The sequence below is a fragment of the Lontra canadensis genome, unplaced genomic scaffold, assembly GCF_010015895.1.
Source record: "Lontra canadensis isolate GAN:19392208 unplaced genomic scaffold, GSC_riverotter_1.0 scaffold16, whole genome shotgun sequence".
Classification (NCBI taxonomy): domain Eukaryota; kingdom Metazoa; phylum Chordata; class Mammalia; order Carnivora; family Mustelidae; genus Lontra; species Lontra canadensis.
In genome coordinates this window covers 8,006,260-8,026,501 of record NW_022631010.1, presented here as the reverse complement: position 1 = coordinate 8,026,501, position 20,242 = coordinate 8,006,260, and the positions used below count along the sequence as shown (strand labels likewise).

At 46.4% G+C, this 20,242-nt stretch overlaps 2 long non-coding RNA genes across 3 annotated transcripts; one reads left to right on the top strand and one right to left on the bottom strand.

The window, feature by feature from the left end:
- The first annotated feature begins 4,758 nt into the window (after positions 1–4,758).
- On the top strand, positions 4,759–19,840 carry LOC116868611. 2 transcript variants are annotated; one of them, XR_004382868.1, is made up of 4 exons: positions 4,759–5,159; positions 7,132–7,376; positions 17,063–17,300; positions 19,780–19,840. It is a non-coding gene; the product is annotated as an uncharacterized LOC116868611 (long non-coding RNA). The 2 variants fall into 2 exon arrangements; XR_004382867.1 differs by lacking the exon at positions 19,780–19,840 and having other exon boundaries at positions 17,063–17,347.
- LOC116868612 lies at positions 15,455–17,847 on the bottom strand. The gene is made up of 2 exons (XR_004382869.1): positions 17,646–17,847; positions 15,455–17,069 (listed from the first exon to the last, which is right to left on the bottom strand). It is a non-coding gene; the product is annotated as an uncharacterized LOC116868612 (long non-coding RNA).
- Positions 19,841–20,242: the final 402 nt, after the last annotated feature.

Below are 20,242 nucleotides of genomic sequence, written 5' to 3'. Positions count from 1 at the left end.
TCAGTTATGTCTTATGGCTCTCATTAGATTTATTCATAAGAAATTAACAATTTCATTGCTATTGTGTATGGAATATTTTTCCAGTATCTACTTCTCTACATGTATTGTACAAACCAGATATTACTTTTTATATACTCATCTCGTATCAACCAGCTTCCTAACTTCTTTTATTAATCCTTTTAGTTTTCTTTTATTAGGCCGATTTTGAATTCAAAGAGTTGTGTTGTTGGCAAAAACAAGATCGGGTCAGCTTTTCTTGTCCGATGTTCTGATTCTTTTCTTTTTTTTTTCCCTGATTGTATTGCAATTACTAGAGCTCCAAGACAAGGTTGACTAATAATGATGATGTCAGGCGTCCTGTGCATTTCAACAAGGACAACACGTGGGAGGGCACGAATTGAGTGTTTTTCCCTTTAGAATATTTGCTACTGGATCTTAGTAAATAGAGTTTATTATATATTTAAGCCGTTTTCAGTTTTATTTAGCATTTTAAATAAGAGTGCCTGCTGATTTTTATCAGATGACTTTTCAACATTGAATTATTTTATTAGATGGTTTTGTCTTTTTTTTTTTTTAAGATTTTATTTATTTATTTGACAGGCAGAGATCACAAGTAGGCAGACAGGCAGGCAGAGAGAGAGGAAGGGAAGCAAGCTCCCTGCTGAGCAGAGAGCCGGATGCGGGGCTCGATCCCAGGACCCTGAGATCATGACCTGAGCTGAAGGCAGAGGCTTAAACCACTGAGCCACCCAGGCGCCCCTGGTTTTGTCTTTTAATTTACTATAATGAATTACCTTGCCAGAGCTCCTGATTGTAAGCCAGATTTGCATTTGTGGAATACGGCACACACGGCCAGTGTCCCACTCTTGGTACGTGGCTGGGTTCTATTTACTAACAATTGGTCAAAAATTGGACAGCCATGGGGCACCTGAGCGGCTCAGTGGGTTAAGCCGCTGCCTTCAGCTCAGGTCATGATCTCAGGGTCCTGGGATCGAGCCCCGCATCGGGCTCTCTGCTCAGCAGGGAGCCTGCTTCCCTTCCTCTCTCTCTGCCTGCCTCTCTGCCTACTTGTGATCTCTCTCTGTCAAATAAATAAATAAAATCTTAAAAAAAAAAAAATTGGACAGCCGTATCCATGAGGGCAACTGACCGTAAGTTTTCTGTTTTTGTTGTGCCATATTGGAATTTAGTCTTCAAATTAGTGTGGCTTCGTTTAATACATTATGAAGGTTTAAATTATTTATCCGTTGCCTGAAAAAATTTAAATAGCACTAAAATCATTCCTTCTTTAGAGGTAAACAGAATGTGGCTGTGACCCCATCTGGTTCTTTTTCAGTGGCTAATGTTTGAACACAACTCTCTCTTATTATAGTCTATTCAAATCTCCACTTCTGGAAATCTTTTTTTTTTTTTAATCATTTTTTAAAATTTATTTTCAGCATAACAGTATTCATTGTTTTTGTACCACACCCAGTACTCCATGCAATCCGTGCCCTCTCTAATACCCACCACCTGGTTCCCCCAACCTCCCACCCCCCCCACCTCTTCAAACCCTTCCGATTGTTTTTCAGAGTCCGTAGTCTCTCATTGTTCACCTCCCCTTCCAATTTCTTTTTGCCAGAAAATCAACTGTTTTCTGTGAAATTCAAATGTACTTATATAGAGGTGGGTAAGTATTCTTGATCATTTTTATAATACCTTACAGCATCTCCTTTCTTTATTAATCAACTTTTAATTTCCTCTTCCTATTTTCTTTTGCTTTAACTTTTTGTTCTTTTTCTAATTTCTAAAAACTGATCTCTATATTAATTTACCTTTTTTTAAAAGATTTTATTTATTTATTTGGCAAACAGAGATCACAAGTAGGCAGAGAGACAGGCAGAGAAAGAGAGAGAAGCAGGCTCCCTGCCGAGCAGAGAGCCCAATGTGGAACTCGACCCCAGGACCCCAAGATCATGACCCAAGCGGAAGGCAGAGACTTTAACCCATTGAGCCACCCAGGAGCCCCTCCTTTACCTTTCTTATTTAATACTGAAATTTAAGGCTATACCTTTTATTTATTTTTAAAGATTTTATTTATTTATTTGACAGACAGAGATCACAAGTAGGCAGAGAGGCAGGCAGAGAGAGAGAGAGGAGGAAGCAGGCTCCCTGCTGAGCAGAGAGCCCGATGCAGGGCTCCATCCCAGGACCTTGGGATCATGACCTGAGTCGAAGGCAGAGGCTTTAACCCACTGAGCCACCAGGCACCCTTCTAGTTTACTTTTTTAAAAACTTTGTATTAGGGGCGCCTGGGTGTCTCAGTGGTTAAGCCTCTGCCTTCGGCTCAGGTCATGATCTCAGGGTTTTGCGATCAAGCCCCGCATTGGGCTCTCTGCTAGACAGGGAGCCTGCTTCCCTCTGTCTCTCTTTCTCTGCCTGCCTCTCGTCCTTCTTGTCTGTCAAATAAATAAATAAAATCTTAAAAAAAAAAAACACTTTGTATTAATTGGACAAAATTATGCTCATTTCTTCCTTCCTTTCCTTTCTCTGCCCAATTAAGTAGAGGAGATCATTGAACTTCCCCCAGATTTCATAATTAAACAAGTAAAATTCTATTTTATTTATATATTTTTTAAAGATTTTATTTATTTATTTGACAGTAAGAGAGAGAGAGAGAGCACAAGCAGGCAGAGTGGCAGGCAGAGGGAGAGAGAGAAGCAGGCTCCTTGCTAAGCAGGGAGCCCCATGAGGGACTTGATTCCAGGATGCTGGGATCATGACCTAAGCCGAGGGCAGATGCTTAACCGACTGAGCCACCCAGGCATCCCTAAAATTCCATTTTAAAAACAAGACACCAGCCATTCCTCTCCCTATTCCCATCCTTTCCCCTCAATAAGTTGAGGCAAGCTTAATACTTGCATTTCTTCATCTTTTCAGATGACATTTAGAAAGCTGCTACTTCCCAAACCCTGCCTGTCACCCTATTACTCCTAAATTTTTAGAGATAGTTTAATAGACTTCATCCCAGCTGATTACTTGAATTTCTCTTACAGTACATCTCTTCTATGCATAAACCCTTGCTAAGTTTTTATACCACACAATTTCACACCGTCTCTTATTTAACAGTGTGCCCTTTTAAAGGTCCACTGGTCAACACCATTTCCTCTTTTCTTTACACTCTCTCAACTTGAAATCTCTGTTCTGAGTCATTTGTTTTTGGACAAGGTTCTTTCTTGAGAATTTCCCTAAGGGACAGTACATTCTGATTCTTATCATATCCACAAATATCTTCCTTTTACGCTAACATGTTAATGAATCTTGGTTGAGTAGAGGATTTTTGGTTTAGTAGGGTTTTTTTGTTTTTTAATTTTTGATCAGTACATGTTATCCCACTGTCCATAGATTCCTGTGTTGCAGATTAAAAGTCTGATGCCATTTTGATTATTTTTCATGTGTAACTGTCTGGTTCTTTCTTTTTTTTTAGTTTTTTTTTTTTCCTGTGTTTTCTTTCAAATCTCAGCATCAGCCATCCTTTCCTTCAGTTCATTTGCTGAACATTTTAATTAAAAAAAAAAATCACACTTTTATAAGGACAGCTGGGTGGCTCAGTCTATTAAGCGTCTGCCTTCAGCTCAGGTCACGATCCCAGGATCCTGGGATTGAGTCCTGCATCGGGCTCCTGGCCCAGCAGGGAGCCTGCTTCTCCCTCTGCCTCCTGCTCCCCCTGCTTGTGCTCTCCCCGCCACCGACAAATAAACAAAATCCTTAAAAAAATAAATAAAAATCACATTTTTATCATTGTGATTAGATGGTACAATGCCCATATGTTTTAGAGAACTGGATTTAAGTTACTTTTGCAAAGTAGAAAAGTAGATAAAGCAAGGGTTAAATTTGGGTTAGAAGAGAGCAAGTATGTATTTTTTTGAGCTGTATCCTGAAGTATGAAGGTGATAGGACTTGGTGTCTGGAATGGGCTTTAAAATACTTAGTAGGGAAGAAAAGGAGATAGATTTTGCCTGTGGCAAAATCTTTCTACTTGCTGAATCTGGGTGACGGCGTGTGGGAATTCACGGTACTTTCTATGTGTAAGTATTCATCTTAAGCCTCAATAGTATTTTAGTTCCTCATTTTTTGTGCTGTTCTTACATCTTGCTGGGCAGTGTTATTAATTTTTTGCTCCTGCTGCGGTGCGATGGCTAACTGAGCCAAGTCCAGGAAGAGTGACACCAGAAAGCGTTTTAGGGGATGAAAAACACTTGGGCATTGCTGGAGCATAAGGTGTGAGCCAGAGAGAAGTCAGTCATGAAGACAGCACCTTAGGTAAGAGCTAGTTAACGGACAGCCTTGCAGGCTGGAGTCAGTGACATTGACCCTCCATTTCCTATCCCCCCCGGCTACCTGAGTTCATCAGCAGGGGCAGAGGAAGCCCAGGGACAGCTTCCTACCTCAAGCCTATGTACGTTTCACTTTTTCTCTGCTTCGAGCTTGGGCATCACAGCAGTTTGCTCAGGTGGAGGCAGGGGTACCAGAAGTGGAAGATGCAGGGATCTCTCCTCTTCCAGTACTGGACTGGTCACAATGGGTCAGACCCCAGACTTCCGTCCTCCGGTGGGATGACTCTAAGGCACATTCTGTGTACTGCTCCAGAGAACTCATGGGCTGGAGTCCCATTTGCCACAGTGACAGACGGCTTATTCCCTCCCTCCCTGGTGTTTCCTAGGATTACTTCCCCCCCCCCAAAAAAGTATGTGGTGATTTCACGATAGATTCACGAATTCTTTGGCATGCCTTCCTTCCAAAGGTGGAGCTAATTTCCCTCCCCTTGAGGGCAGTGGCTTTTGTCACTATATCTAATGACTAGAATGTCGTAGTAATCACAAGGTATGTCTTCAAGTCTAGCTCACACAAGACAGAACAACTTCGACTTGCTTCTCCTGGATCCTTTGCTCTGGGGGAAGCTACTGGCCATGCTATGAGGACATGTGAGCCGCCCTATTGAGAGGTCCAGACTGTGGGGCAGAACTGAGGCTTCTTGACAACACCTGTGTGCACGAGCCATCTTGGAAATGGGTTCTCTGACCCCGGTCAAGCCTTCAGATAGACTGTAGCCTCTGTGAGAGATCTTGAGGCAGAATCATTTAGCTAATCCACTCCCAACTCCCTGACCCACAGTAAAGGTAGGAAATAACCAGCATTTATTAGTGCTTTAAGCTAACTTGGGGGGGGTAATTTGTTATATGACAATAGTTAATTAAAATATAGATTCTGCTTTGGGGTAAGACATGGGAGGCTTCAGGACCTAATCCTCTAGGTGTAGGAAGTTGCAAAAGGATTTTAAGGGGGAACCCCCCAGCTCCAACGAGCAGATCCCAACTTGGGTCTTTTCCCTCTTCAGGGGGCCCACTCTCACCCATGGCCGCGGCTTACGTTATCTTCCAACGTGGCATGCGCAAATTGGATCTCTTCAAAAGGAAACCTTTCTGACTGTTCTCTTGACTCTGAGACCCATTAGGATTTTCGGGGTCCTCTCTAGTCTAGGCTGGCCAGGGGATGACTTTATTCCAACCCTGGATCACAGATAAAGCTCCTCTGTAGGCCGCCCCCCCTCAGCTTCCGCCCCCGCACCAGCTCCAGAGCGCAGGGCCACGGTGTGGTGCCTGAGGGTCCGGGAGCCTGTCTGACTGTGTTTGCAGACCCCCGGCTGCTCCTGCTTCTCCATGGCTGACGTCCAGGTGCTCTTTTCTCTCACCCCAGAGCCCTGAAACCGCCTCTCTCAGACGAGAGGTCTGAAGACTCTGCGTCCTTGAGTGGGAGGCTTCCCCCAGAACAGAAGCCGTGTCACACATCCCCACCCCCTTCTTCTCTAGGTGACCTGGGACACGAGTTCCTGAAACGGTCTCCTGAGGTGGCCACGCTCACCTTGCCATCCCAGGTGGTGTCCATGGTTCCCAGACACCGTAAAAGTCTCTCCTGCCAACACCTGTAGACATATTGCGGGGAGGAAGGCGGCCTTTCTGGGCACCCCATGTGAGGGACAGAACGATGGCCTTCCCTGCCATGGGAGAGGCTGTCAGTGTCCACCCGCGTTCTCTAGGCACAGACACTCACTCGACCAATGCTGCTTTCAATGGGAAGCTTTCAAGCAAACAGGAAGTGCCCGGGGACAACACCCACAGGAGAAGCTCTCAGCCAATGGCTGAAGAGTATCAGTGACCAGCTGCCTCATCCACTGGGTGGATGGCTGAGGTATGCTCTACACTCTCTCCCAGAATCCCCAGCAAGACTGAGCCCCAGTTCCCCACAGTGGTACTGGGCTCCACAGGCCCCGGGTTGGTGTCCTTCACTCCCCCACTCCCCACCTCCCACCCAGGCAACCTGCACTGGCATCTGTGTCTTGGGACCTACATTGGAGGGGACCCAAATCTGACACCCACCTGCGGTTATCACTGAACTTCACAGGTGCCTCATGCTGGAAGTGGGGAAAGGAAGAGGTTGTATAGTGCTCTGAAGCTTCTACAAATAACGTTCTCAAAAACCAAACTAGAACAAAAATCCCCTGTCCAGCCCCATGCAGAATTTTTCTTCTTTCAGCTTCTCTGAAGCTGACAGAGAATTGTCCTCTCATGCGGCAGCTTGGTGTCCCTTCCACTTAGTCACCTGGGGTCTCATGTCTTCAGGGGTCTGTGTCAGGGTGTGGGATCGGGGAGAGGAGAACAGATCTCCCATGGCATCACAGATTATGGCCACAAGCAAAAACCCTCTGGTAGACTTTGGTAAGCCGATGACTGGCCATTCTAAACCTTCACCCAGACCTCATCTCCAAGTTCCTGACCCTAGAGCCAACTGCTTACTTGACATAGCCACAGGATGTGCCTCAAACCAGAGACATCCCCGTCCCTCTCCACCAAAGACGCTTCTCTTCCAGCTTGTGATTCCTCTACTCTCTGGTCTCCTGGACCCAGGCTGTCACCTGTGAGTCCTGCCCCGCCACCACCTCCTGAATCGATCGTCTCCTCTGCACCCCCGCCGTTACCCCATCACACGATTAGGGCTATGTGGTGTTACCACTGGTAACACTGCAACGTGGTTGCATCTGAGTCTGCCCAGAATCCACAACCTTTGACAAATGACTGTGGTTTTTCTCACTAGCGGTGCAGTGTTCTTCCCATGCTTTGGCTTTGGCCTTGGCCATGTGACCCACTTTGGCCAACGAGATGTTTTAAAGACTTGAAATGTGCTGGTGGGGCAAGATGAGTTCTCTCGTGCCTCGACCATCACGATGAGGAGAACATACCGTGGCGAGCATACTGGTCTCTGGAAGGGGAGAGAACGCCAAGCAGAGCTTGAGGTCTGCAGCATGAAGCAGAGCTGTCCCAACGGCCCCCCCACAAAGGGTAAGTGTTTTCAATCCTGAGTTTTAGGGCTGTGTGTCGCACTGCGGTATGTAGCCCTAGAAGACTGACACCCCTCTGTAGTAAACCATCACAATTTTATTCCTTCATTGACGTAATAACCTCTTGGCTGGTTTCCAGGTTCTAACCTTACCCCTTGCTAATCCATTCTCCTAATGGTAGCCTGAATACAGAAGCACCAGCCTGTCCTCGAGTTCTCTGCCATGTTCCCTGTTTCATGGCTTCGACTCATGACTTTTCTGATCTCTCAACAATTTTCTTTCAGATATTACCTCACCGTCTCCCACTAGGGAGGTGAGGTCCATGGTGCTACGAAATTCATGATTTACGGTTCTCACTGCCAACATGGGTGAAACCCAAGCTCCTCACTGTGGCCTGCGGTGCGAGGCCTGACCGGCGCCTCACCTGTGCCCATCTCCCCGCGCCCTCTCCTTGCTCCTCCACACACTACTTTCGCCATTCCCTCATGACCAAAGCCAGCCGGCAGGACGCTGGACCTTCCTCTTGCCTGGCCACTCAGCGGCTTCCAGATCCTCCTTGCCCTCCCTTCCCTGGGCGTGGGTCTGGGGAGGAAGAGGTTAAAGTTGTTGGAAGGCCTGGGCAGCCCAGGCCTGTTCTTAATCAGGGCCCAGCAGGAAGGCGTGGGGCTGCTGGCTGGGTCCTGGGAAGTCTCCACAGCAGAGCGATTAGGTGCGGTGAAGGAGAGAACATGCTGAAGGTTCGTCTCTGCGCACAGCGGAGGTTGGGGCGGTCAAGGCCTCAAAGTGGTAAAGCCCTGAGAGTTGGCTTTGTGGCTGTGGAGACTCGGCCAGCTCCGGGTGGAGGGTCAGCGTCTCACACAGGCCGGGAGAGGCCCATGGACTGCTCCTGCTGGCTGAGCTGTCCTGCCCTCCCCTCCTTGGCTCCTTCCAGACGTTTCTTGGCCCGGGAAGCATGCTGGTCCTCCAAGAAACTCCCCGCAGCTGGCTCCTCTCGGCTGGTCTGCCTCTCCGAGAGAGAGGTGGCGTTGGCTCTCCGTCCGGCCCTGCAGTTTGAACAGTGTTCAGGCGGAGGCCCGGGGGAGCTGTGTTCCTGAGACGCCACAGGAGCCAGGGATCTCAACTCGTCCTGAACTTTGTTTCTTGGCTGCACAAATGGAACATAAAACACGTCTCACCTTCCACCTTCTGTTCCAGCCACCCCAGACCACACACGGCCTCTGACATGGGCAGGCTTTTCGTGGCTTTGAGCCTACTACAGCTCTGCCCGGAATAGCCTTTGCTACCCAAGGAACTTCTGGTTGCCCTTTAAGGCTCAATCCAGATGTTACCTCCTTCCTGAAGTTCCCCCTTTCCTATATACCCAGTCCTCTTTCTAGGTGCTTCCACGGAGCTCCTGAAACTATCAGATCAGGGGCCTCTCCCATTAGGGTTCCTTTGGAGCACCTGACCCCTTATTAAAACTGAACCTGGCCTAAGGCCTGGTTCTGGACTTAGAGCCAACTCCTGAGGTCAGTGCTGCTGGTCCCTGGGCCACAGTCCAGGAAGCAAAGATTTAAAGCATTTATCTCATTCTCTCGCTTATCTGACAAGCCACACGTGATACGGTTTGAAAAAAATACAACTTACCCTCTCCTTTGAACTCCCATTCAGGTAGTAGCAGAAAACATGCTGGTTAATTTCTGGTAAATTTGCTCATTCCAGGTTAAATTATTTCTAAAATTAATGGTTAATTCTAAAATTTTCCTTTCTGTCTGCCCGCCACCCCCCTCCCCTTCTCTCTAGGGTCTCATCTCAGTTTTGCTGCAAATGCTGCTGCTGCCAGTGGTGGTGGGGGGTGGGGGGCTTGTGCGGCGTCTTGGCAGCTGGGGCCTGGGGGAGGCATCTGAGGCTGGGTGGGTGTCCTGCTGGTTGTGGGTAGCTCACCCTTCCACTCCGGCTCCCCCAAGATGTCTGAGCTCCCATATGGTCCTCGGCATGGCCCAGACCACCGCCTTTTTGTGGGTCCCCTTGTCCTGAGCTACCCTCAGGTCCCTCAGCTTTTCCCATCTGGCTTCCATGCCCTTCTCTGGGGTGAGGAGAATGTCAGTCGTCTCCCACACCCCGCTCCAGCGGCGCCAGAAGCTTTCTGTACCTGCCTAGGTCCCTCCCTTGACCTAGGCAGACCCCAGGTCACGGGTACCAGCTTACTGCAGGCGCCTGGCGGAGTTCCTTCCCACTTTCAGGTCCCAAACTGATCCAGAAATCTGAGGGCCTTCTTGTCCACTCCCCCAACCTTCTGGATCTAACCCTAGAGAGGAGGCAGACTGTGGACCCCTCAGAAATCCCCACCAGCTACTAACTGACTTGCTTCATGGCCTGCTCACTCTCCCTCCCACCTCCCTGCCTCCCATAGGGCTACGTTTACTTTGTAATTTTTTTACTACTTAATATATGCATATTAAACAAGTAATTCACATAGTACAAAAGCACTCAAATTGTTACACAGTTTATTTACTTTTCTTATCTAAGACAATGTTGTTCAAGTCTCTATCATAGTGATGGCAAATCCCCATGCCTCCACTCTGCTTCATCTCTCCCCCTCCCCTCTTCTCCCCTCCCCTCCCTTCCCCTCCTCTTCACTCCCCTCCTTTCATTCTCCCTTCCCCACCACTCCCCTCCTGTCTCCTCTCTCCTCCCCTCTCCTCTCCTCTCCTCTCCTCAGTTCCGGTTGATTGTTACTATTGGTTCTGGGGCTTTATTTCTCCGTGGGGATGAATTAATGTGTTTCTGGGAGACAGATCTTCTTTGTGTGAGACGGGTGAGCACTTTGCACTTGCTCCTAAGCTTTGATCCCAACCCACAGGAAGGCGTGAGTGCTGCTGAAGCTCCGGGACCACCAAAGATGCAGACACTGCCCCTGGCTGAAACCTGCCTTCAGTGGACCCTTGGACACCCCTCCCCATAACTCTATTACCTGGGCTGTCTGCTTGCAACATCTTTTTTCATTCCCTTGCTATAAAAAATGGAGAAATCAGGATACTTAACAACTGCTTACCTCCCTTGGTTTTATGGTTTTTGTATCATAATGGGGTATAACATTTATGTGGTTTTTGGAACCATAATTCCAAAAGTTGTCTTAATTTTAATCCCAAACATTAGTACATTCAGTGATCTCTTCGGATGCCTTTCCCCCTGTTTCTTGATCCATTTGCTTACCAGGCTTTATCTTTCTTCAAGTATTTTCTTCAAGATGGCTGAAGTTGTGTCGATTTGAAATATTATTGTGTTTTATATTTGGATTACAGTTTGAGTTGATGTAAAAATTCTTGGGTCAGGTTTTCTTTCTCTGTGGACGCCATGGTGTTGTAAGAGGTACCCGACTGCTTCATTGTTTTCTAGCTTGGAATAGCTGTGCTGTTGTTTGTAGCCAGCCTGACCTTTCTTCCCCCAAAGGTTGATTGATCGATCGATTATTTATTTGTTTATTTATTTATGAGAGAGCACAAGCAGGGGGAGCAACAGAGGGGGAGGGAGAAACAGCCCCTGCTGAGCAGGGAGCCGGATGTGGGACTCAATGCTGGGACCTTGGGATCATGACCTGAGCTGAAGGCAGATCCGTAACCCACTGAGCCACCCAGGTGCCCTGATTTTTTTTTTTTTTTTTTTCCAAATGGGTGATTTGACTTTACTGCTGGGTAACTAAAAGAATCTTTATCTTTGAAGTACAGTAACATTATTAGGATGTGTTGGTGTTGGCTGGTCTAGTCCTTTAGCAATTCATTCAATCAATGTTTATTGGGACTCTCCGGTGCCAGGCACGATTTTAAACGTGGGGGACACAGCAGTGAACAAAAAGGACAAGAACCCCTGTTCCTACATTTCATGAAACTTTCATTTTGGTGAAAAACTTAGGAAAGAAAACTCTACCCATTTTCTCAGAACATAGTATGCCCTTTAAATCTGTAAACTCAAGTTTTTTGTTTAGGGAAGTTTTCTCAATTCATATATTTGAATGCCAGCATACATGTGTTGGAATCCTTTGTTTTTGTTCCATATTTGTTATTCTCTCCCTTTTAAAATTCACTGTTTTGGCTTCTAAAGTATTTTTTTTATCTTTCGGGGGGGCGGTACAGAGGGAGAGAGAATCTTAAGCAGGCTCCATGCCTGTGCGGAGACCAACTTGGGGTTCGATCTCACAACCCTGAGATCATGACCTGAGCCGAAATGAAGAGTTGGACACTTCACCAACTGAGCCACCCAGCTGCCCCTAAAACTCATTGTTATTGTCCATGTTATGGTGCTCATTTTTCTGGAATTCATCTCTGATGTTTGAAGCTAAATTTTTCCCTTTTTTTTTTTAGTGCTTCTCTACGCCCTTCATTACTGTGATGATTTTATGTTTCTCTTCCACTTTTTTTCCTAAGTCCTGACAGCTTATATTTCTCCTCTTCCCTTTGTCTTAATTTTTTTCTTGTGTGCTTATAACTTTTCTTTGAATTATTGTTTATAGGTGATTCTTTCATTAAGTTATTGAATTTATGAGAAAATCTTTGTCACAACTTATCTATCCAAGACAAAGTCTTTCTCAAGTGGGAGTAAGGGGTCTCTCTCTCTGGCTCTTTAGAAAGCTCTAGACAACAATATAGAATACTAACAGTAATATATATTAACAGTAGTATGAACAGTAATACATATTTACTTCTTACACTACACTATAGTAACTTGACAGGCTTTTGTCTCCTGATTGTTGAAAGCACTTCTGGCATTGTTCCTATTTATTGAATATTTGCTGTGACCAACAGAGGCTTCTACATCACAATGGAGGAGAAAATGGGAGTGTGGGATAGGAAGGGAAGATAGGGGAGTGAGGGCAGGGTGCAAGGCCAACTTCTGCTGACTTCACAATTTTTCCAGGAGTGGGTGGGTGTTGTGTTCTCACCCCAAGAATTCTGAGGTGATGCTTCTGTTGCTTCCAATGCCCAGCCCCTAGAGATTACAAAGAAGCAATAACCTGACTTTCTCTACTCTCACCCCCGGACATATACCAACCTCAGTTTCCTCATTCAGTTTTAGTTTTTAAGTGAGGCTAGCAGAGTCAGGACCCAGTAGTTGTCATTCTCTACCTGGTCTGGGCTGCTGCGGAGGCAGAAAGCACAAAGGCTGAGAGACACTTTTGATAGACTGCCTAGATTCATATCCTAGCTCTGACTCTTGTTGCTATGATCTTGGGCAAGTTATCCAACCACTCTTTGCCTCAGTTTCCTTTTCTGTAAGAATGAAGATAATAATAATACCACCTACCAGGGCTATATGAGAATTAAATGAGCTAAAACTTGTGGCAAGTATTGTGGCAAATAACGTGATAGGATTAATTTTTTCATTTCCTTCATTCACAGATATGTGTCGAGCACTCTCAATATGGCTGTTGGAGAAGAACTGATAAACTGACAAGACGCCATCTTGGCTGTTGGGCTGGTTGACCTGAGGAGGTGCTCACTGTAGATACATTTTGAAATGTTGCTGTGAGATCACTGAAGAAGTGACAGAGTGGGTGAGGAAAGGCTCTTCAGGGAGGGCTTCCTGAAAGAAGGGGCACTGGAGCCAAGTTTTGGAGAATGAGCAGTCATCAAGAGTAGGTCCAGATATGGGAAGGGCTTTAAGTAGAGTTCTAATTGGATTATGGAACTAAGGGGATGCAGCAGATGCTATGATTGACTGATCTTTTACTTGGATTGCATGTTTCAGTTGGGAAGATGAAAGGTGGAGGGCACTGATCGACATTACATCAAGGGTAATGAGAGAAAGAGTCCAGCAGAGAGGGGGAGGAAAGAGTATCCAGGAGAAAGGGAACGCTCAAGCCAGTTAATGGAGGTGTGAGAAGGCACGGCACATTCAGGGAACCCGCCACCCAGGATCTCTCAAGAATGCCCAGGGGCCAGGGTTCCATGGACAGGGATCATCCCACCTGACCATGGACCTGAGCTAACAGAGATGAAAGGGCCAACAGGTGGGAGATGAACAGACTATGTGACCGGTCAGATAGAGACTCCAAGCAAGCACTTTCCACCTCTGCCCATTTCTTCCTTTTCTGAGATCACTAACCCATTCTACCTGCCCACCTTACCCTGCTGCAAGCCACAGCGGATGATGCCCAGAGACTGTATGAGCTGATGGTGGGCACAGGATCTCTAAGTACATGTAGACTTAGGGATCAAGACTGCCATCTGGGGAGAAGTTAGAGCAGATATGAGGAGAGAAGGCAATACAAGAAGCAGGGAAGAAGAAAGGGAGGGAGAGAGGGAGACAGAGAGATGGGGGGCAAGAATGAGAGGAGATTGTAGGTCACAGTCTAGCCCTCTTGATGCTGGCTCACTTCCTTCCCATGAGTTCTACAAGGAATTTAATTCCTTAAAGTCAGTCTCTCTTTACTTAGGCTGGCTCAGAGGGCTTCTGTTTCTTGTAATCAGAGGGTGCAGTGAGTTGGTTTCTCTAAGTCTCGATTTCTGAGCCCACCAAATGCATTATTGGACAAGATGTTGTTTAATGTTTTCTTTTCTTTTTTTTTTTTAGCTCCTTGATTTTGATATTTCTTTTATTTCACCATGCCTAACATGGTCCCTTGCACACCACAGATGTCTCGTAAATATCTATCAACATAATTTTGAATGTGTACTGCATTATGACAGGATAACATTTTCACACCAAGTAATTAGTATTACAATACATCCATGAATGGAGGGGGAGCTTTGATGGAATGTAACCTTGGGGGTCAAAGAAACTTGAATAGATGGCTAGAAAAATTATATGAAATCTCCTATCTAATCTGAAACACAGTTCAGTTACCAAATTCTGTTTATTTATTTATTTTTTTTTAAATTGTATTTATTTATTTGAGAGAGAGCAAGCTAGAGAGAGAGCGTGAGCAAAAGCTGGGGGAGGTGCAGAGGGAGAAGCAGATTTTATCACTGAGCAACGAGCCGGATGTGGGGCTCCATGTGGGGCTCAATCCCACGACGCTGAGACCATGACCTGAGCTGAAGACAGACACTTAACTGACTGAGCCACCCAAGCACCCCACCAAATTCTGTTTATAAGCACTTTGTTTAGGGGGATAGCTGTGCAGAGAATTTTTGACTTACGTTTCTCTACCAATACTTATTGGGAAAAGTTGCATATTTGCAAGGAATGAACTGACTCTAAGCTATATACTTTGAGTCCTTCACTTTCCTTTTTCCCCCTCTCACCATCCCCCATCTGCACTTGAAGTGGAGGAGGGAAAAATCCAGGAAAGGCAGGTCTCATCTCTGGGGCCGGAGACTGGCACACCTGAGTCTTCTTAGGTGCCAACTGTATGAGAGCTTTAATCTGCCCTCCCATCTGCAAGGATGAGTCCAAACACTGTATTGTATAAATATTTAAGATGCTATGGAAATTTCTTAGTGGTGGATAAAGTGGACGCTTTTAATTAAGAAAGCCCTTCTCCATGACAGATAAAGCTGTGGGGTTCAGTGACAAAGTCTTTGTTACTCAAATTTCCCTACATCACTCCACTTTATGAGAACAAATGGTCCCATCAGCAGCCATAAACAGAAATTTCATCAGCTCACTGAGACTTCGGCCATCCATACTTCCATACTGGTTTTGGAGGTGGGGGTCCCTGTGGGGGGAGAATTCCCAGAGGCCTCCCTTGCAAGCTCATAAGCAAATCCAGGAGGCTCCAGACTCATGTTCACTGATATCCTGGTTGTGTCGGCCATGCCCACCTCATCTTATTAAGTTCTTTTTCTTCCTTTGTATTATAGGATTTTACTTTATTTATTTATTTTTAAAAAAGATTTTATTTATTTATTTGACAGAGAGAGATCACAAGTAGGCAGAGAGGCAGGCAGGGGGGCAGGGAAGCAGACTTCCTGCTGAGCAGAGAGCTAATGTGGGGCTCCATCCCAGAACCTGGGATCATGACCTGAGCCGAAGGCAGAAGTTTAACCCACTGAGCCACCCAGGTGCCCCCAGGCTTTTATTTTTTTGTGTTTTCCCCTCTGGCTTTATTGAGATATAATTGACATACAACATTAAGTAAATGGAAGCTGCACAGCTTGATGATTTGATATATGTGTATATTGCAAAACAATTACACCAATAAGGTTACTTAACACATCCATCAGTGGCCAGAGTTACCATTTTTTATCCTGTCAAGTTCTTTAACAGTCACTGCTGTATAGGGAACAACCCAGACCTGAGTGACTTAAGATGCAACCGTCTATTTAGCTCGGGGTTGTACTGGTTGGCTATCTGGGCTAGATTCAGCTGGATTTCTTCCTGCATCAGCGGTCAACTCGGGATTGGGTAGAGGGCTTTCGGATCTTGGTTGGGTCTTTCACATGTCTGGGGAGCCTCAGTTGGGACAGCTGGGTTGCCTTGGCTCTGGGTCAAGAGATCTCTCACCTTCCAGCAGGCTAACTCAGGCTTACTCACGTGGCAGTGGAGAAGATAGAAGAATGCAAGGCTTCTTGAGGTCAGGGTCTGAAAAGGTACAGTGTGACTTCTGCTACATTCTGTTGGCCAAAGCAACAGTATCAACCCAGATTCAAGGTGGGGAAGTAGGTTCCCCCTTTTTGTGGGAGGAATTGTGAAGTGTTTGCCGGGAGGGGAGTAATTGTGACTGTTGTGGCAATTCATCTACTACTTTCTGGGTAATGTCAACATACCAAGCCCTTGAAATGGAGAAGCGGAGTGAAGTGTAGGTCTCTCAAGTGTTGCTTAGCAGGAGGGTCCCCAACACATAGCTGCTTGGGCCCCAGAGTCTCCCTGCAGTTTATGAAATAGTTCTTGGAGTTGTAACATAGAGTTTCTATCTTCCTAGGATCCCTGGTGTGTCCAGAGGGCCAAGTTGGGGGCAGAGTCGAATGACAATTCCATCTTCCTTCTGGCACTAAAACTTTGTTACTAGACCAAACCAAACATGGTTTCTTCTTTCCTTAGAATGAAAATAATCTCCCAGGAGGACTTTTTTCACCTTCCAAGCAAATAGATTTCCAGCCAGCCCACCATGCTAGTGTGCCAGACATGTCCAGATATATTTGGGTCCCAGTGGCAGACCTCGCTGAGTCTTCTCTAATTTCTATAACTCATTAGATTTTCTTTTGCAGAGTCTCTCTTCCCGGAGAGCAGAGGGAAAAAAAATGGAGTCTGAGGCAATAATTCAAATGGTCTCTCTGGTCTCCTTAGAGACTTCCCAAGTTTTTCCTGTGGTGGCACGTGAGGTGGTGCCTCTGGGTCTCCGCTAGGCCTCCCTGCAGAAAGTCTGCTCCAGATTATCCCTTGAAAGCAGAACGCTGAGGGATGATTGGCCCTATTCCTCAGTGCTCGGCTGCGGAAGCCTGCGGCTTGTGTACCTCATGGACTGGGTGCTCCGTGCTCCTTCAGAGCTCTGCAGTGCTCCCTGACTTCCCCAACAACATTAACCAATGTTCCTTCACCAGTATTCCCTCTGAGACCTCATCATGTCCTCCCATCAGTCCCTGACCAAACCTCCAGGGTCTACTTGTCCCTCTCCATGCTGGGCCTTAGATCAGATGATTCGTGTGTTCTGTGTCACAACCCCTCAGCCCACCTCTGACCCTAGCAGAACTGTGGGGCACAGCTTCATGCACAGTGACTCATCCCACCTCTAGTGACAAAGGCAGTGGCTCTGCTTTTCTGTCCCAGATGTTTCCTTGAAACACAACCAGAAGTAAGAAGAAGTAAACTTTCCTGGGAGACATCCTCAACCGGTGGGAGATGAGATAAATGCCCCAGCCCCCTGAACTTCAGAGAGGACCATTTTGAGGCACATTTTATACAGTTCCTCAGAGGGGCCCCAGAAGAATGGAGACCCAGTTGTACACCCTTTATTAGCGTCTCCTCCTGCCCTGTCTTACGTCCCTGCTTTCTGGATCAACTCGAGGTAAGTGACCTGTACCCAAGTCCTTACCTCAGATTCTGTTTTTGAGAAACTCAAACTAAGGCCCTGCAGAAAGCCCGAGACTCACAAGTTAGCTTCCTTCTGAGGCCCCTCGTCCTGGGGAGCAGGAAGGAACTTCTGCATCATGTCTGGACCACTGAGGACTTACAGGTGACTCCAGAAACTAAATCCAGGCCAGGCCCTAGCTCTGTATAACCATGGTGATCCACAAAGCTGACTTTAAAGAGGCTGCCCCGTCTCCTAGCCCAGTGCCTGAGGACAGGGGAGGAGGAGGTAGGCAGCCCATGTGGTTATCTCCTCAGAACCTCCCTTAACCCAGTGACATACCTCCTCACTCTGGTCAAAGGTCACAATCACGGAAGATGCGACCTTTCCTTCAGACTGTCTGTCTCCTCTTCTTCCTCTCTTCTCTCAGAATCCACTGGGAACTCAAGAGTGGGCTTTGGGCCTCCTACTCTTCTCTGCAGACCTTCCTTCTCCCCAGGCGTGTGGTAGAGCTCTGATCTACTGGCAAAGACTGCCCCTTTCGATGTTCTGTGGAGACATGAGGAATTTGGAAAATCATTTTCTCTTTGGCCACGCTTGACATTCCTGCCACTGCTTCGCTAAAGAGATGAGGGAAGTCGACTTTGAGACTCTGAGTCAGTCAGTGGCTTCCTCTCTCTTTAACCTTGCGCTGTCCCAATAGGGTAGCCACCAGCCACATGTGACTACGGAGCACTGAAACACAGCTGGTACTACTGAAGAACTAAATTTCAAGTTCATTTAATCTTAATTAAAATTTAAATGTAAAAACTGATATACTCAGTTCAGTTATCGGCTAACTTTAGAGTGTATCTGAAACAACTTGAGCCTGTGAATCTACTTTCTCAGATAGAGATTTTATAAAGCCTAAACTCAGATCAAGTATTTTTTAATGAAAATCTAACGTCCGAATTGAGATGTGCTGAAGTAGAAATACACACCCGATTTCAGCCTTAGTATATGACCAGAATGCAAAATACCTCATGAGTCATGTCTTTATATTGTTTACATGGTGAAAATGGTAATATTTTGAATACATTGGGTTAAGTAAAATAAATCATGAAAGTTAATTTCACTTGTTTTTTTTTTTTTTTTTTAATTTTATTTATTTATTTGACAGAAAGAGGTCACAAGTAGGCAGAGAGGCCGGCAGAGAGAGAAGGGGAAGCAGGCTCCCCGCCGAGCAGAGAGCCCGACGCGGGGCTCGATCCCAGGACCCTGAGATCATGACCTGAGCTGAAGGCAGCGGCTTAATCCACTGAGCCACCCAGGCGCCCCTCACTTGTTTTGTTTTGTTTTTAAACTATTTTCAATGTAGCTAGAAAGTTTTAATTGAGCCTGTGGCTTGCACTGTATTTCCGTTGGCCAGCCTGTGTTCTAGACAGTGCTATCTGCTGCTTCCCTGGAGCCATGTGCCTCCAGGGCCAGTCCCCAGGGGTGGATGGTGGCAAGAAAAGAAGGTTTCGAGGGTGGGCTTTCATGTAGCTGTTTAATATTTGTGAAGTATTAAACCTGTTACAGATGTATTGTCCCTATACCCACTGGAAGTATAAGAACCTTTTCCTTTCTCTTCTGTGGCTTCTGTATGGGGAAATTGATGGAAAGAAAGATGTTTTCTGGTATCTTGAATTAATCAATTTATTCACCAGCATGGAAATATAAGTAGAGGGGAATGGATTCATTTTTTTAAAAATTTTATTTATTTATTCTACAGGCAGAGATCACAAATAGGCCGCAGGCAGAGAGAGGAAAGGAAGCAGGCTCCCTGCTGGGCAGAGAGCCCGATGTGGGGCTCGATCCCAGGACCCTGGGATCATGACCTGAGCTGAAGGCAGAGACTTTAATCCACTGAGTCACCCAGGTGCCCCCTTTTTTTCTTTTTTTTTTTAAAGATTTATTTTAGACAGAAAAAGAGAGAAAGTTGGCGGGGGGAGGCTGAGGGAGAGGGAGAGAGGGAGTCTCTAGCACACTCCCCAGTGAATAGAGAACCCAACTGGGGCTTGATCCCAGGACCCAGAGATTATGAACTCAGCCAAAACCAAGAGTCTGTTGCTTAACCAACCAGACAACCAGGGGCCCCAAGGACTGGACTCTTTTAAACAGGGCCTAATGGCAGGGTCCCTGACAGCCCAGTTTGCACAAGAGTCCCCCACCCCAGCTGATTGGTCATACATAGCATGGTTACCTGACTCAACCTGGGCCAAAGAGTTGCTCTCTTGGGGGATTGAGTAAAGGCGAAGGGATTCCAGCTCCACCTGGCTGCCCATCTTCAAAAGGGGAGCTCCAAGTCCCAGTGATGTAAATGAGGGCCACCCTTTGTCATGTGTCTGGGGCCTATGGAAGGCCCATCTGTGAGCCAAGGGAAGAGCTGGCATCTCAGAGAAGACTTTCTGAGTTCCTGGAAGCCCTCCAGGCTCTGATTGTGCCTCTCATGCAGCTCTCCCCACCGTTCTGACCTCGAGGTCATAGAGAAAACACCCTGTCCTCCAAATACATTCCCGGGATGGTGTTCATCATGTTACCTACAAAGGAAAGCAGCCTACCAATACAGAGTAAGTAGTGGCTGAGGGGTAGGGGAGAATATTAATGGGAGAGCTTTGTGTTTATAGGTCAAGGGGAAAGTACAAGTAGATTTTTTTTTTTCTTTTTTCCCTACAGAAAATGCTGATCAGTGGCCTCCTTGTTCCAGGGTAGCTGACACAGTCTTGGGCACCACCCTACAGCTGCGTTTTGGGTTCAAAGGCTTTTGTGGCTGGGCTGGGAAGCACATCACCATTTATAACATTGTTTCTAAGGGAGACACATTCCAAGATCCAAACAATGAATTTAGTAAAGAATGTTTGGCTTTTAGGAGGGATGAGCAGAGCCGGCTGTATCCTGGGGGCTGGCTATGCATTAAC